This window comes from Talpa europaea (genome assembly GCF_964194135.1).
Source record: "Talpa europaea genome assembly, chromosome: 2".
Classification (NCBI taxonomy): Eukaryota; Metazoa; Chordata; class Mammalia; order Eulipotyphla; family Talpidae; genus Talpa; species Talpa europaea.
The window spans coordinates 116,836,490-116,853,750 of NC_140068.1; the positions used below are offsets into that span (position 1 = coordinate 116,836,490).

The 17,261-nt window shown below is 44.2% G+C and overlaps 2 pseudogenes across 2 annotated transcripts in view; one reads left to right on the forward strand and one right to left on the reverse strand.

The window, feature by feature from the left end:
* The window catches only part of LOC311188281 (HLA class I histocompatibility antigen, alpha chain G-like), a 678,711-nt pseudogene that overhangs the window by 406,575 nt on the left and 254,875 nt on the right, over nt 1–17,261 (reverse strand). The gene's annotated exons all lie outside the window — the stretch shown is intronic.
* Nucleotides 13,983–14,887, forward strand: LOC311167573 (mitochondrial carrier homolog 2-like; annotated as a pseudogene). Its single transcript has one exon. The product of its transcript is annotated as a mitochondrial carrier homolog 2-like (transcript).

The window sequence follows — 17,261 nt, forward strand, 5'->3', positions numbered from 1 at the left end:
CTCTTCCTTAGCTTCTCATCCCTGATCAGCTCCACCTTTCCATGGGCGGGGCAGTAACCTGGAACCTCTGTTTTCTATGGATAGCACATTGGTCCTGCCCCTATATAAAAAAAAATTAAAATGAAGTTTCCTCAAAATAGACCTGTCACATGGTCAAGCATCCCATTCCGTAGTATTTATCCAAAGAAGGTAAAAACACTAATTCCAAGGAATATGCGCCTCCTCTGGTCACTGCAACACTGTCTACTATAACCAAGCGATGAAGACAACCTAAGTGCCCAATGGCAGATGAGGGGATAAAGAATACAAGCTATATACACAATGGAATACTACTCGCCTGTGAAAAAGATGAAATATTGTATTTGCAACAACATGGATAGTTGTGTATGGGATTGTGCTAAGTGAAATAAGTTTGAAGGGGAAAGTTAAATACTGGATGATTTCATATTTGGAATATAAAGAAACAAAGCAGGGACAGATGAAACTAAACCAAAACATACTCTCTATATATATGACTGCAGAATGGAAGCCATGGGCTGGGGGTAAGAGTAGGAAACAGTCGGAAGAGGGCCCAATGGACTATGGTTAAGACTGTGCGTGCCCTTAGGGTGGGTGTGATGTGGTAACAAACATCTGAAGAGGTGTGACCCTTGCCTCTGAACACATGCAGTATTGTAAACCAATGCTAACCTCAGGTGAATAATACAATGAAGGTAAAAAGAAAAAAAAGTAAATTGTCTCCTCCATCAGTCACTGACCTCAGGACTTTGCCTTCGCCTCCTCACTGTCATGCAGGCTGAGGGGCTGGTTTCCCATAAGGTCAGAGGCAAGAGGTGCAGGGACTCCTGGAGCTGCTCAGACCCCGCTGAGTAGAGACACTGCAGAGAGGGCGGCTTTGAGGGGACCAGAGACAGAGGGTCAGAGTAACGCCAGTGCTAAATGAGGGTCTGGTTCCCAAGGAGAGGGGAGTGTGTGTGTGTTTGCGCGTGTGTGTAACAGGAATGACAGGATACACAACATAAGATGATGGGAAGTCAATTAACATCAAGCCCCAGAATAAATTAATTCAAATTGCACACAGAGTAGAGAGTGTCAAAACAACACCTCAGTAAATACAGTTCCATGCAGAAGCAGCTTCTGAGCAGGACTGAAAAAGCATTGGCCCTGAAGAAGAGGAGGAGGTTTAGAAATATCTCATGGTTGCCTTGAGGTGTAAAGAGCTGGGCAGGACCACTCCCCCCACCGTGGCCCCTGCTAGGATGTGGTGGCATCTTCACCCTTGACAGCTCCCTCCCCCAACCCCAACGTTCATCTCCTTTGGGGTCACCTGTATATGTACATATATGTACACGTGTAATCCCAGCTGCTTCTTAATTTCCCACCTGTCTGGGGCATTTAGGTTGTTTCCATAGCTTGGTTACTGTAAATAGTGCTTCAGTGGTGACGGGAGTGCAGGTCCCTTTACCGGAGAGTATCCTCTGTGAGGAGATCCTCAGTGTAGAATTTCTGGGTCCAATGGCAGAACCACATTTACTCTTTAAGAAACCTCAGTACTGTTTCCAGAAGGGCTGGCTCAGTCTTTATCCAAAAACTGTGCAGGACTGTCCCCTTTTTCCACATCCTTGCCAGCACTTGAGTTTCTGGTCTTTTGGATATGGGCCATTCTCACAGGTGTGAAGGTTTAAAGCAGGGGATCATAAAGCCACACAATGTGGGCAAAAAGAAATCCTGTAACACTCAGGCCCACACAAGGCTGTCTAATACCCTGAAAGAAAATAATGATGAAGAAATTCAGGTGAATTCCCTCAGTGTTAACAATATCAATGGTCCACCGCATTCTCAAGATGTCCTCCTGAAAGCATCCCCATAATCTTGTCCCAGTCTCTCTGCCACAAATTCCAGCCCCCCAGCAGTCTTCGAGGGTCTCACCTTTAGGGGCTGAGATACATTTCAGAGCACTGGGACTGTGGCTGCTGGGGGAGAACACAACAAAACTTGGTCAGAGATAAGACCACGGGAGGAACATGTGAGAGTGACTCCCCCACGGGCTCCATCTACACTGTTCCCAGGGGCTCAGGGATCCAACCCTTGAACACACCTACTTGCAGCCTGAGTGTAGCTTCCTCCTTGTCCTCCTATGGGAAGAAGCATCATGTCAGGTGAGGGAGGAGTCAGGTCAGAAGCCTATGGGAATCTTCTAATCCTGGACCACAAGGAAGTTTCCAGAACTGTGAGTGAAAACCCAGGTCAGGACTGGGAAAAAAAAGAAAGGAGGTGAGGGGGGACTGGACCAAATGCCCTCTGGGCAACACACATGTGTGGATGGTACTTCCCATTAACCAGGTAGGGCAACTTCTCCCTGAGACATGAAAGCCCCCAGTGGACAAGATCCCCTCACTCCCTTCCCTACCTGAGCACGTCTTCTAGCCCCTCACACATGAAGCCACCTTGTATCCAATGAGCACACCTCCAAAGAGAACCAAGCCGGAAATGAGGATGACAGCAAGGATGGAGAACTGAGGAGAGCGAACTGGAAGGGAGGAGAAGGCCAGACCCTGAACCTGAGGCCTCAATCTGACCCGCTGAAGGTCTCCAGAAGGGCTTCTGATGACCCTGAGTCAGCTGTGTGCCCACATCCCACTCCTTACCCCATCTCAGGACTTGGGGTGCTATCAGCCCCTCATGCTGCACATGGCATGTGTATTTCTTCTCCTCTCCTGAAGGCACCTCCACAGCAGCCCATTTCTGGTAGTTTCCACCTCCCCACCCCCAGCCTGGTGTTCACCAGCTCCATTTCCTGGGGTCATGTCCTCCCCATCTAGCCCTTTGTCTAATTTCTCTATATCCATATCTAAGTGATACATTTGTTTTTCTCCGCTAGGCTTATTTCAATTAGCTCCATCCGTGTTGCCCCAGATGGCATTAGTTTATGTTCCTTGATGAGCAGTATTCTATTATCTGTGTACCACCCCTTCCACAGCTTGGCAATTATAAACAGTGCTGCAGTGATCATGGGGGTGTAGGTTTCCTTTGAAGTAATGTAACATCCTCTGGGAATGCTGGCACCTGCCGCCCTAAGGGAAGCTGGAGTCCCTGAGAGCCCCTGCTTACTCTGCACAGGAGGTTCCAGGAGGTTAGTAGTTCTGCAAACAGAACTTCTTCCCCAAATGAACTCCTGTTCCCTGAGGACATGCTGACTTGTGGCATGATCCCTACTAATTAGAAAAACTTGTTCCAGCAGTAACTAATTCATGTGTATAAGCATAAACACAATTGCACGCTGTTTCCTTGTCCCTTTGTTCATATCTTTAATAAGAGCTCAGGCTGGGGGAGAGGCAGAGCCACTCTAGAGGGCTCTCCCCAGCCTCCCCCCTGCTGCTAATTCATTTAGACTTCAATCCAGTTCATAGCTGAGAACTTCTCATGGGCCGTCTGAGGCAGGGTAGATACCTTGGAATGTGACTGCTGGGTCCTATGGCAGATGCTCAGTTAATTTTCTAAGAAACCTGGACACTTTTTTCCATCAGGGATGAACCAGTCTATATTCCCCAAATCAGTGCAGGGCCGTCCCTTGTCTCCATGTCCTACCAGCTCTTGTTAGGTCTGGTCTTTTAGATATGGGCCCTTCTCACAGGTGTGAAGTAGTTTCTCATTGTATTTTAAATCAGGGATCTTGAATGGATCAAGAAGATGGGGTACACTTCAGTCCCATGAGAATGCCCACATTAAAAATGAAAAACAAAACAAAACAAAACAAAACAAAAAAACCCCAGAAACAACAAATGCTGGAGAGGATGTGGAGAAAAAGGAACTCTCCTGCACTGCTGGTGGAAATGCACACTGGTCCTACCATTATTCAGAGCTGTGAGGAGGACCCTCAAATTACTATAAATGGATCTATCTAATGATCCGCAATTCCATTCCTAGGAATCTACCCAAAGGACACAAAAACAGTAATTCAAAAGGAAAACTGCACTGCTATGTTTATTTCAGCAATATTTACAGTAGCCAAGATATGGAAACAAACCCAATGCCCCCAAATCAACAAATGAGTCAAAAGGTTTTGGTATATTTAGGCAATAGAATATTACTAAGTGATGAAAGAAGACAAACTCATCAAATTTGCAGCAACGTGGAAGGAGCTAGAAGGAATTAAGCTCAGTGAAATAAGTCAGAAGGAAAAAGAAAAATAACAGGTGGCTTCACGGCTTCACATATAGGAGGAATATAGGGGAAACAAATAAGATGTAGGGGAAAAATAATAACAGTACAAAGCACAACAAAGCAAAACAAAACAAAACAAAACAAAAAAACAGATAATTATAAACCAGAGACATCCTGTAGGGGAGCCTGAGGGAGAGGGATGGGAAGGAGGGAGGGAGGAGCACAGGGAGCTGTGGGGATGGTGCACAGCTGCATTGGTGGAGGAACTTCTATGGGGTCTATACCTGAGGAGGAAAAAACAAACAAACATTGTTTAAAAAGGAACAATGATGTAAAATATATATAAATAAATTAATTTTAAAAATAAAAGAACTTTTACAGTTAAAAAAAAAGTCTGACCTCCAATCCTGGTAACAAACACAGTAACAATGCTTGTCTGTCTGTGCTCCCCTCCAGTGTGGCCATGAATACAAGGAGATTTATCCTGTCACTATAGTGGGGAGGGAGGTGGGGAACCAGCCTGGGTTTATCTGAGATCCTCTCCCTGCTGCACATGGAGGGTTACCCTGGGGTAACATTACATCTTCCAAGAGCTGATGGACCCTGCCCCATCTCTCCCTCCCTTCCTGCACCTTCCATGAAGGCTCAGCTCAGTTACCGGTGTGACCTGGGCTAATCCTGTCCCTGGGCCAGGCCAGTAGGGCACACACACTGTGTGACTCCCTCCAGCTCTGGTCTAGAGAGAAAGTAGCTGTAGCCCACGGAGGCAGTGACCCCTGGGAAACAGGGGGTGCCAGGGTAGACCTCCCTGACTCTGAGGCCTGTGTATTTTCTACAGTGACCCCAAAGAAGAAGAGCTTGAAGTGAACATTGGGGGTTGGGGAGGGAGCTGTCAGGTGCAACCACATCCTGGTAGGGTCCTCGAGGGGGTCCTACCCAGCTCCTTCAGCTCAGTCCAACCACAACATATTTCTAAACTTCCTTCTATCCTGAGACCCAGTTCTTCTTCACGTCCTGCTCAAAGACAGCTTCTTCATGGAACTGTACTTACTGAGGTGTTGTGCTGACATTCTCCCTCTCTGTGAGATTTGAATTTATTTATTCTGGGACTTGATGTATAATTCTCCCCTATTTTCTTATCTTGTGTGCCCTGTGTCTCCTGTTACACACACACACACACACACACACACACACACACACACATACACACTCGCCTCCCCTAAAGAACCAGACCCTCACTCAGCACTGGGGTTACTCTGACCCTCTGTCTCTGGTCTCCTCGGAGCCGCCCTCTCTGCAGTGTCTCTACTCAGCCGGATCTGAGCAGCCCCAGGAGTCCCTGCATCTCCTGCCTCTGCCCTTGTGGGAAACCAGGCCCTCACCCTGCATGACAGTGAGGAGGCGAAGGCAAAGTCCTGAGGTCAGTGATGGATGGAAAAGACAATTTTTCTTTTGCTCAAGATAGTTTCTCCCCCCAGCCATGATTGTATTATTTCTACTGAGGTAACATAGGTTTACATACTGTATGTGTGCAGAGGCACAGGGTCACACCTCTTCAAGTGTTTGTTACCACTTCACACCCACCTAAGGGCACCCACAGTCCTCACCACCGTCACTGGGCCCTCTTCCCACTTTGTTTCCTACATCACACCCTCTCCCTCCCCTCCCACATAGCCTCATATTTCTAGAGTAAGTTTTGGTTTAGTCTCATCTGTCCCTGCTTGGTTACGTTATATTCCACTGAGTGACATCACTCAGTAGTTGACTTTCTCATTCTAACTTATTTCACTTAGCATAATCCCCTCCACATCTGTCAATGTTGCTGCAAATATAACTTTTCACAGCTGAGTAATATTTCATTGTGTCTGTCTACCACCTCTTCTTAACCCACTCATCTGTCGTTGGGCACTGAGGTGTTTCCATAGTTTGTTATTGTGCACAGGCTGCAGTGAGCACAGGAGGTGCATATCCTTTGGAATTAGTGCTTTTACCTTGGGATATATAGCAAGGAATGGAATACTTGACCATATGAAAGGTGTATTTTGGATATTTTGGGAAACCTTCCTTTTTTTTTTTTTTTTGCCTAAGGGCAGGACTGTAACAGTGTGATATCCATAGTAAAAGGAGGTTCTGTTACCAGGCAGGGTGAGGGACCCAGGACTCCCAAATCTGCCCACGCTAAATGGGTTCTGCCATCAGCCACATGAAAACAAAACACACTCTAGTGCATAAGACATTTAATGGGAAGGGACTTTAATACAATCACTGTGTAAGAAAGAGAATGAAGGGGGCCTCCCCGGTGGCGCAGCGGTTGAGCGCTGGGTTGCGAAGCTGCACGTGGCCTCTGCGGTGCCGGTTCCATCCCCGGCTGCTCCCCGGCCACCAGGGGAGGGTCCCACATGGCGCGCAGACCTCTCCTGCCGCCCGCTGCTCCCCTCAGCAGTGTCCTTCGGTCCTTCTGCCTGCTCTGCTCCCCGCTCTGGCTCTGGTGAATTCTCTCACCCTCCCGCGCTTCTGACTGTACCCAGTGCATGTATAAACAAAACAAACAAACAAACCAGCAAACAAATAAATAAAGCATGCCTCTATAAAAAAAAAAAAAAGAAAAGAAAGAGAATGAAGGGAGAGAGTAGAGAATATGTTTCCCAATCAAGCACCCAAAGTTACCCATCCCCTTGTGGGTCACCTCAGCCAAACAGTTTGATCCAAAACAGGGACACTGAGGCCCCAAAACCTGTCAAAAGTCTAAGGTACCTTCTTGTGGGGACCTATAGGAAAGGGGCAGAAAGAGCCAGACAAATCTGGATGGAAAAGCGCAAAATCAAAATCAAAATAAATGTTGCCACTGTAATCTCCCCACAGGTCTCTCACTCACATCTATTCCCAGTGTCTCCTCCCATGTCCCCCAAGTCCAAGGCTGAGAAGCAATCACAGCTTCTTCACCTGTTCCCAGCTTTGCTGCTGTTAGAGCCTGGGGGAAGGTGAAGACCTGGAACTGGGATTTATTTAGTTAATTAATTAATTAATTAATTTACTCTAATGCATAAGGTCTTCAATAGAAGAGGACTTCAATACACTTAGTGTTTAATAAAGAGAACGAAAGACTATAGTTAAAGTAGTTTCTAAATGAAACACCCAAAGTTACCATTCCATTGCATGTAAATGTCCAGCCAAACAGGGTTGGCCCAGAGCAGGACCGCTGAGGCCTGAGAGCTTACAACAAGACTAAGGCACCTTCTGGTGGAGACCCAGAGGAGAGGGGCAGAAGCGGCCAGGCAAGTCTGAAAGGAAAAGAGCAAAATAAAAATGATACAGGGCAAGAGAGACACTAAAGCTGTCCCAGGACACTGCCCAAATAGTTTACCAATCTGAGTTCCTCCCCCGTGCACAAAATTACAAGACCACTCAGCCTCAGAGGACAACAATAATGGGGTTTATTTAAAAACCAGGGAAAAACATAGAGTTCCTGAGACCACAAATGGCCGTTTACCTCACCTGAAGCAGTGTCCAGTGTTTTAAAGTCCTAAACACAAATGTTCCCAAGTAGCATCTTCCTGCCACTGAGGGCCTGGAGCACGTGGCCACCAGACTATAGGCCGGGATGCAACTCACGAAGACAGCAGAAGACACAACAGGAGATGCTCAACGGAGCTGCCGAGATGCCCCAGCACAGCACCAGACAAGCGACACTCAAAATAGCTGCTGCAGCCGAAAGGCCTGACAAATGGCCACACTGAAATCTTAGAGAGGCTCCCAGGTCCAGGTCTCGCCTTCCCTGCCAGGCTGTGACAGCAGCAAAACGGGGAACAGTTTCAGTCACTCAGCTACTTGCAAAGCCTCCGAACATTTCCTCTCTGAGGTTGGCTGCAGAAAACACAAATAAATGGACATATATACCTTTTCCTTTTAAAAAAGAACAAATTGCAAAATTTACAGTACCTGAATTCAAAATTTACTAATGCTGCATTAATCGGGACAGTGTGATCCTGGCCTAAGTCCTGACAGGCATCAACAGAACAGATTAGAGTGTCCGGAAATAGATACACTTGGGCAATCACTTAATTTTTAACAAACAGCAAAGTAATGCATTGGGGTCAAGGAAAACCTTTTCAATGAAAGGTACGGGAACAATCAGATATTCAACTGGAAAGTTTATTTAAAAGGAACCTGAATATTCTTCAGCATTGCTCTCATCCAGCACCACACTCTCTGTTACCCTTTTCTAGTGATGCATTAGTAATGTATCACTACTGATTCGTGTCAGCAATCAAGACAGTGTTTCCACTATTCCAGTGCTATTCCTCCTACAGGGATAGCACCTTCTCTTTATTAAAAAAAAAAACTTTTTAAATTATTAAAATAGCAGTAGTCATTAATAACAGTTCCAGTATTAAAGAAAAAGTGCATTGTCCATTATCATACAACTCAGGAATCACTGAAATTGAGATGATGTTTTTAAGCTTCTACAAATGATATCATAAAATTTGTATAATGCCTTTTTTACCTAATACTATTTTGCATGTGCTTCTCTTTTTTGTGATTTCTTGAAATTTTACTATTTTTGTTTGAATGTAATGTGACCATTCCATTTCAACTTATGACATTTGTATGTCATTTTTACAACATTTTGTTTCCCAAAGAAATAAATTTTAACTGCAAGCTATATCCAAATTGCATATCTAATAAACATCTATTTCTAGAGTATCGAACAAACTCATGACTCTTCTATGGAAATTGCCCATTTCACAATCCTCTATCAAAAACGTAATTTGACTGTTGAGCAAGCAAGGAAGCAAGGGTGGAGAAAATTTATTTTTTTGTTATGTTACACATATTTTGTGTACTTTGTATACTTTGTTTTAACACTGACCACTAGGAAATTTAGGGTAGGTTTCAAAACTGAGCATTTCAAAATTATATTCAAGCATCCTGTTCCAAGAAAAACCACAGAAGCAGTCTCCAGGCAGTCAAATGGATGACAGGTACGATGGTCCAAGGCCACTGCTGACTGTTGAAGTTCAGGCAATATGAACTAACTGACCAGCTATGGTCTCATCCAGGAATTTCAACATTATGTACAGGAATAAAGTGGGCCACTTCATGTGCCTTCCACTATAGCCCACTTTGTGAAGTGAAGACCAGAAAGAGGCAAACATCAGGGAGAAAGAAGACAGGAGGAAATGCAAAAAGGAGAAGCAGATTTGGACCAAGAGCACTTCCTTCCTAGAATCTATCAGCTTAGTTGGGTTTCACTACCTTCCAGAACTCCAGCGCATTCCTGCCTTTAAACTCTGTGAAACTTCTCAATCATTGCAATACCCAGCTCCCAACCTACTTTATGTCAAATCAAGTTTCTGTTAAAGGGGCCCATATAATACAAAATGAATATGACTTGTGGGAGATTTTCTCTCATCAGCAACCAACCCTCCTCATGTTTAGCATATTCTTTGACTTTGCCCTTGGAGAGATTTTGTCCTTCAACCTAAGGGTCCCTGTGAGCTATAAACTTAGTGTTTCCAGCTCACATACTGAGGTGCTGATAGAATTACCCAGGTCAGAGATCTGCTTTCCTGAAGTCTCAGTGTCAAATTCGTATGCATATTTTCCTGGCTTGAGAAAATAGCTTTATCAGAATGCATAAGATTCAATAATCAGTGACTCCTTCAAGTAGCTTAATTCTAGTCCCTTTCTAATCTTGGAAATGAAATCAAATTTAATTTGCTCTATTATTGTTCCCAATGTAGCCAATAATTGTAATACTCTGAGAAGGAAGCATTTGTTGATTTTTGAATGTCAATCTGTTTTCAAAATTTTTGTTGGGTGAAACATAAATTTACATGGCATATTTTCAGTGACTACAAGAAGAATCATATTCACTAACAATGTTAAAATATTTTAGTATTACCAGTGCAATTTTTATTGATCCATATAGCTGAACGGTATGTCCAGAAAGACAATAAAATCATAAAGATATGTCTAAAATTAACACAACTCTAAAATATCCTGATATGAATTTTTCTCTCATATGACCAAGAAAATTATCTTTTCAATTCATTTGGCAATTCTGTCTACTTTGTATGAGATATTTTTAACTTTAAACAAGTTTATTGATATATTATATTAGGTTTTAGACACTTGATTTCTCTATACTTCTGTAAAACACCCACTCTTAAACTATTGTGAACATTTATTAAAAGAAGTAACCCGGGCCTCTCTGATGGTGCAAGGGGTTAAGCACCGCGTTATGAAGCAGTTTGCAGCCTCTGCAGCATGAGTTTGTCCCCGCCAGCCAGAGAGCAACCCACATGGCACAGCAGACCTCTCCTGACTTGCCCGCTGCTCCCCTCGGCAGTGTACTTTGGTCAATCTGCCTGTTCTGTTCCCCACTCTGTCTCTGGTGAATCCTCTCACCACCACCGCCCCCACCCCCCCGCATCTCTGGCCTGTACCCCAGCTCTTATATGCCTAAATAAATGAATCTTTTAAAAAAGAACAAGTAACTCAAGCAAATACTGTTCGTTAAATATTTAGCACTCTTCCAGATGCTGTGGATGATTTAGGAAAAAAAAAGATAAGATGTGTTCTTTGCCCTCCTTTACCTGGTAAAGTAGCTGGGGAATCTATAAAGCTATAGTGATAAAACAGGACAATATAGAGTGAAGTGTGTGCTGATTTTCTTTTTTAAGTTATGAGATGAGGAGACAGAAACAAACTGAAAAAGAAAACAGAAGCGAAGAATAATACATGAAGAAACGTACACCTTTCACTTCTGGCAACTTTTCTCTTCTTCCCTTTTTGGGGCGCCACTGGAAAGAATCCAAGCTGAAGTGGTTAGAGAGAAGGGGTGGGATTTGATTTGGGGACTGAAGGTATACTTAGAACTTGAAGGGAAAAATGACTAAAGGCAACCTAAGTCAACATAATTATGTTGGCCGGTTCCTTATAATACTTGTAAGAAATCATTTACACACACACACACACACACACAATCTATAGGACTATTTGTATGGACAACTCTAATACATCTACCCTTTCATTTTTAGCTAAACTGCTGTGTACAGTTGGGCATCAGTGCCGCCCTCTTTTCCACCACTATTTCTGTATCTGTCCCATGCTGGGGACAGGGCGGGGCTCTGTGTTTAATGGTCGTTTTCATTAACCTCATGGTTCTCCTGTTCTCAGTCTCCTCTCAGTTCTCTTTTCTGAAACTACATTTCTTCGCTCCTGTTTTAAACTCTTCCTCTGCACCCCAGCATTCTCCCCACACTGTCATCTAAAGAAACATAAGGTGCTGATGGTGCAAGAAAAGCAGCAACTCTCTGGGAACGCGGGTTTTAGGGCATCGTCATCCATCTTTCCGTCACAGGGACCTTCTCACTGGCCATTTCTCTTCTCAGGTCCTGTCTGTCCCCATCATGCTTAACTTCCCTCTATTTTTAAATCTTGCTCCCAATTTCTTCACTCTTACAGGAGCCCCACTTTGCTGACCTGTCTCCCCAAAAGGGTTGGGTGGGTTTCTCTCCACACGCCCAGGGAGGGTCTCCTCCAGGGATGTCACCAGCGTGGAGACCCTATGCCTAAGGAAGCTATTACTGTCACTTCAATAGTGCAGAATATTTTAAATTAAGAGTCCTGAGGACTTAGGAGCTTTTTGTCCTTTTCCCTTTTCCTGAGAAAAGATGTAATCATGGTCCCACCTTTTAGATCCCACAAGAATGTTTCAGTAGTTTGGAGGGAACCAAACTGGTCACGTGTACAGTGACCATGTCTGCTCCCCCGAGAATCTCACCTTTACTCTCAGAGAGAAGCTGAGTCACCCCCTTCTTATCTGCCCATCCTGGAACATCTCTCCCCCTCTCTCCAGATGCCTCAGGGCCCTAAACACAAAGTAAACATCACAGGTTCACACCATTATTCTTTAGAATTCATAAGCATGTAATTCCCCACACACATGCTTTTAAATTTTGGTCTGTTCGCCCACGAATCTGTCTGTTGTGGATTTGCTCATCCATTGAGTCTTAGAAGAACCCTGATGGGGTGGGGGGAATTCTCCTTTGCCCCAACACAACTCCATCATCTGGAGAAAGCCTCATTTCTCTTACCTTAGTGGGTAAAAATTTATCTCCTTTGACTAAACCTCTATCATCAAAAGTTATAACTTTAGGGCCTCCCCGGTGGCGCAGCGGCTGAGCGCAGGGTTGTGAAGTTGCCCGCGGCCTCTGCGGCGCAGGTTCGATCCCCGGCTGCTCCCCGGCCAACTGAGGAGGGTCCCACATGGCGCGCAGACCTCTCCTGCCGCCCGCTGCTCCCCTCAGCAGTGTACTTCGGTCCTTCTGCCTGCTCTGCTCCCCGCTCTGGCTCTGGTGAATTCTCTCACCCTCCCACGCTTCTGACTGTACCCAGTGCATGTATAAACAACAAAAAAAAAAACCAACCAAACAAATAAATAAATAAAACATGCCTCTATAAAAAATATATTAAAAAAAAGTTATCACTTTAATTAATAATAAAAAGATGTGAAATTTAATGAGATCGTTTAAATAGGGGTTTTGGCTATTATTTTATAGAGGACCAGTGAGATGACAGTAATTTATTCTAGAGTTTTTAAGATACTCTGTGCCAGGTATGGCCATAGGTGCTAGCGAGAAACCAATGAACAATCAGGCAGTGCCTGCTCCCATGGAGGACAGTGGGAGACCCTAATGTTTGCCTATTGTAAAAACCATTCACCGTTCTCTTTTTTTTATGAAAAGATTTTAATTTTCTTTGGAGTCAATATGCCCATGTTTTTCCAAAGTCACATTTCCCAGTTCCCTCTGTACCTATAACAGACCACATGACATTATTTTTTTTTTAAAGATTTATTTATTTATTTATACAAGCACTGGGTACAGTCAGAAGCGCGGGAGGGTGAGAGAATTCACCAGAGCCAGAGCGGGGAGCAGAGCAGGCAGAAGGAGCGAAGTAGACTGCTGAGGGGAGCAGCGGGCGGCAGGAGAGGTCTGCGCGCCATGCGGGACCCTCCTCCATTGGCTGGGGAGAAGCCGGGGATCGAACCGGCGCTGCAGAGGCCACGGGCAGCTTCGCAGCCCAGCGCTCAACCGCTGCGCCACCGGGAAGGCTCACACATGACATTATTTTGACTAATGAAATATAGGTGAAAAATAATATTTTGAGTTAGCATACGTCAATTTTTTTTTTAAGGGGAATTAGTGAGGGGGCAATGAGTGTGGACCTCGGGGCGTGGAGTGTTCCAGACAGAAGATGAGTGATTGCAAGCGTCCTGGGAGGGACCATGTCTGGAGGGCCCCAGGGAGAGCCAGAATGGTGGTGCTGCTGGAATGCAGGTGTCGGGAAAGAAAATAATCTTTGTCCATCCTGGTAAAGATTTATGGGCGCACCATACAATAAAATTATAGAGCAATCAAACAATTCCCTTCTGTTAAATCTTTTGTCACACGCTCCTTCACTGCAAAGTTTAAGAACTGAGCAATTTTCAGTTGCTACCCTTTTGTCTGGAAGAAGGTCATACACATGGAATGATGCAATAGGCAACCTTTTGAGATAGACTTTGTTTCCCCTCTGCATATCACCTTAAGCTCTGTCTGGGTTGTTGAGTGCATCAGTAGGTTTTTATCTATTTACTATTGAGTAGTATTGGATGGTTTGTACATATTTTTCATCCATTTACACATCGAAGGATATTGGGTTGTTTCCAGTTTTTGGTGCTTGTGAATAAATCTACCATAAGCTTTCTATTATCAAGCCCATTCCATGATATTTTAATTTAAGTTATTGCATTTTTTGATGTACATTTAAATATCCTATGTTTTTTAATAGCGGTTTTAGGTTCATACCATCCTATCCCAGCCGCTCATGTACGTGAAGGTGCTCATCCAGGTGGGATATGAGCCTCTGCCTCCAACAATAGGCCGAAATATTTTTGGGTGGCAAGTATGTCAGCTTCCTGGGCTCTTTTGTTATGCTCAGCACATTGCGAGCATCGATGGGAAGCATGGGTTGTTCACAGGCTTAACACCAAGACTGTGTTCAGGAGTCCTTGGAACTGTGGTCCATGGTAAAGTTTTACAGCATTACCAGGAGTGTGATAAGAATGAGGAGTTAGGACCTGGAAATGCACAGAAAGAAGTTTCATTTTGCTTTGACGGAGTTATCAAGGAGACAACTTCGAGAGATGATGGCCCGTTCTGCTGCTGCCCTCATCACACACCCTTCCATGTGATCACTCTGAGATCTATGGTACAATTTATTGGCAGAGAATCCAAGTACTGTGGACTTTGTGACTCCATTGCAACCATCTATCGGGAAGAGGGCATCCTAGGATTTTTTGCAGGTCTTATTTCTCGCCTTCTAGGTGACATCATTTCTTTGTGACTCTGTAACTCACTGGCTTACCCCGTCAATACCTATGCACTGGACAGTGGGGTTTCCACCCTGAATGAAATGAAAAGTTATTCCCAAGCTGTCACAGGATTTTTTGCCAGTATGTTGACCTATCCCTTTGTGCTTGTCTCTAATCTTATGGCTCTCAACAACTGTGGGCTTGCTGTTCAGTGCCCTCCTTACTCCCCAATATATAATTCTTGGATAGGTTGCTGGTGTATGCTACAAAAAGAGGGAAATATGAGCCGAGGAAATAGCTTGTTTTTCCGGAAAGTCCCCTTTGGGAAGACATTGTTGTGACCTGAGAATGTTAATTTGAAGATGTGGGACAGGGACAGTGATGTTACTATAGTCCCAGATGCACAGAATTATGGGAGAGAATGTTGATTTATATACAGTGTGGCGTGCTTTTTTAATAATCATTTAATCTTGGGAAAATGGAGGTGTTTGGTGTCTGCCTTTTGTGTTCTTTATCCCAATGTAGCATAATTTACCACTGGTACTTTCCCTTGGGTCATTCTGAAATGGACATTTTTGCTCCAGACTCTATTTAACTTAAGCGAAAAAAAAAAGTTACGTTTTCCTAAAGGGACAGGCAAATTGTCATATGATTTGAGTCTCATTTTAAAGCTTTGTAAAATGAAGAATACAATCCCAAGAAGAGAAATAATTCTGTAAAATTTAAGAAAATGAATAAAGCAAACTGTGTCGCAGGAAAAAAAAAACAAAAAAACAAAAAAACAAAAGTGAACAGAAAGCACAGTGTCTCCACATACTCTGCCCACCAACATGGCAGCCCTCCCTACTCTCAACATCCTGCCCTGGAGTGGAACACTGTCATACAGCCAACCAATGTTACTGTATTTCCAGTTCTAAAATTTTCATTTATAACTTTTTTATATCTTCTATTCTCTCATTAAAATCGTTTGCAGTTACTGGCTTGAGCATTTTCATAAGGGCTGCTTTAAAGTTTTCAGATGATTCCAAATTCCACGTGTAGGGTAAATGAAGTAATCAGGCCATTTTATATCCTCTGGCCTCTGTGGATGCCCAGGGCTGATGGGTGAGGAAGGGGCACGCAAGCCTTTGATTATGGACACCTGGGCCCAGGAGCACAGGACTTGCATGTGTGACCGCAGGCACCTGTGCTGACGGGGCTGTAAGGGCAGCGACACTACAAGCACCACATGGACTGGGGGACCACTTTGAGGTGAGACCACGAGATTACAGGAGACTGAGAATGCCAGAGAACACCAGAGAGAGATCAGAGAAAGAGAGCAAAGATTTGCAAGGAGCTGGAAAGCTTGTCAGCCTCTAGGCAACCCGGGACACCCTGTCTGGCCCATGCCTGCCTCCTTGCATGCCAGCTTCCCTGCCTGGTGTGCCTGTGTACCTGTAAAATCCACTAGGACTTCTGGACTCTTGTGACTCGTCTGCCTGAATCCACAGTGAACCGGCCCTGTACATGTTTGCACTAGACCATCATGCCCTCCTGAGCTGATGCCTGTTGATTGTCTCTCCCATGAGAACTGAAATTATCCTGCCAATTCACATATCCAGTAATTTGGGATGACTATTTAGATTACTTGGCTATTTTGATTAGACTCTGTACCTTGTTTACATTTTATTGAGAATATTGACTTTTTTTTTTTTTAAGTCAGCCATCGGTGTGGTTAAGTCATAAACACAAGTTCAGACCAGTATTCTGTGGATTATGCTGTCAAAGTCTTTGCAGCACTAGTTGAAGCTATCCCCCATTATTTGCCACTGCTAGTGTCCTGTCTGGTGCTTAGGTGGTGATTTCTTTTAGTCAGCTCGTGCTGCTATAACAAAATTCCATAGACTGGGTGCTTAAACAACAAGTATTTATTTATGACTATTTTGGAGGCCAGGACATCCAAGATCAATTCACATTGGTGAGAGGCATTTTAGCTAGCTACCCTCTCACTATATCCTCACCTGTCAGAGGGCGATCATCTGTGAAAAGTTTCTTCTCATAAGGGCACTAATCCAATTTTTTAAAGACTTAATTATATATGCATACAAAAACTAGGATATAGGCCAGAGGTGTGAGGGGTAAGAGGATTCACCAGAAACAGAGTGGGGAGCAGAACAGGCAGATTGACTGAAATACACTGCTGAGGAGAGCAGCAGGTTATACAGGAGAGGTCTGCTGCACCATATGTGGGTCAGCTCCCTGGCAGGGTTCCAATTCAGGCCACAGCAGTGATAGTGCTGAGACATAACCCCTAGGGCACCAGAGAAGCCCCCATATGTGTACTTTCATCTCATCATATCAGATATTATTAAAATTTGGCTCTCAGAATGATAAAATAAGGAAGGCAATTTTTATTGCTTCAACCAGGACATTTTGAACTGAAGTCCTCGGGTATTTTTATTCCATAAATAAGTGGTGGTGAAGAATAACTACTACAACAGTACTAACAACAGTAGCAAAACAGTGCCAAGGAGGGGACAGGTCACTAATAATGGGTTGTCATCTGTGTGCACAATTGTATAAGCACTGAGGCTTGGGTCCAACAGCAAGAAGATGTTTATTTAATTAATCATCACCATGAGTGAAACTGAGCTCAAACTCGATTGGTCCGTTGCCTGATTAGTCCATTTATGACATTGGTGCCAAATTTAAAAGGGAAAAGCCTGGAACCTGCACAGAGGTCAGGGCAGGCTTT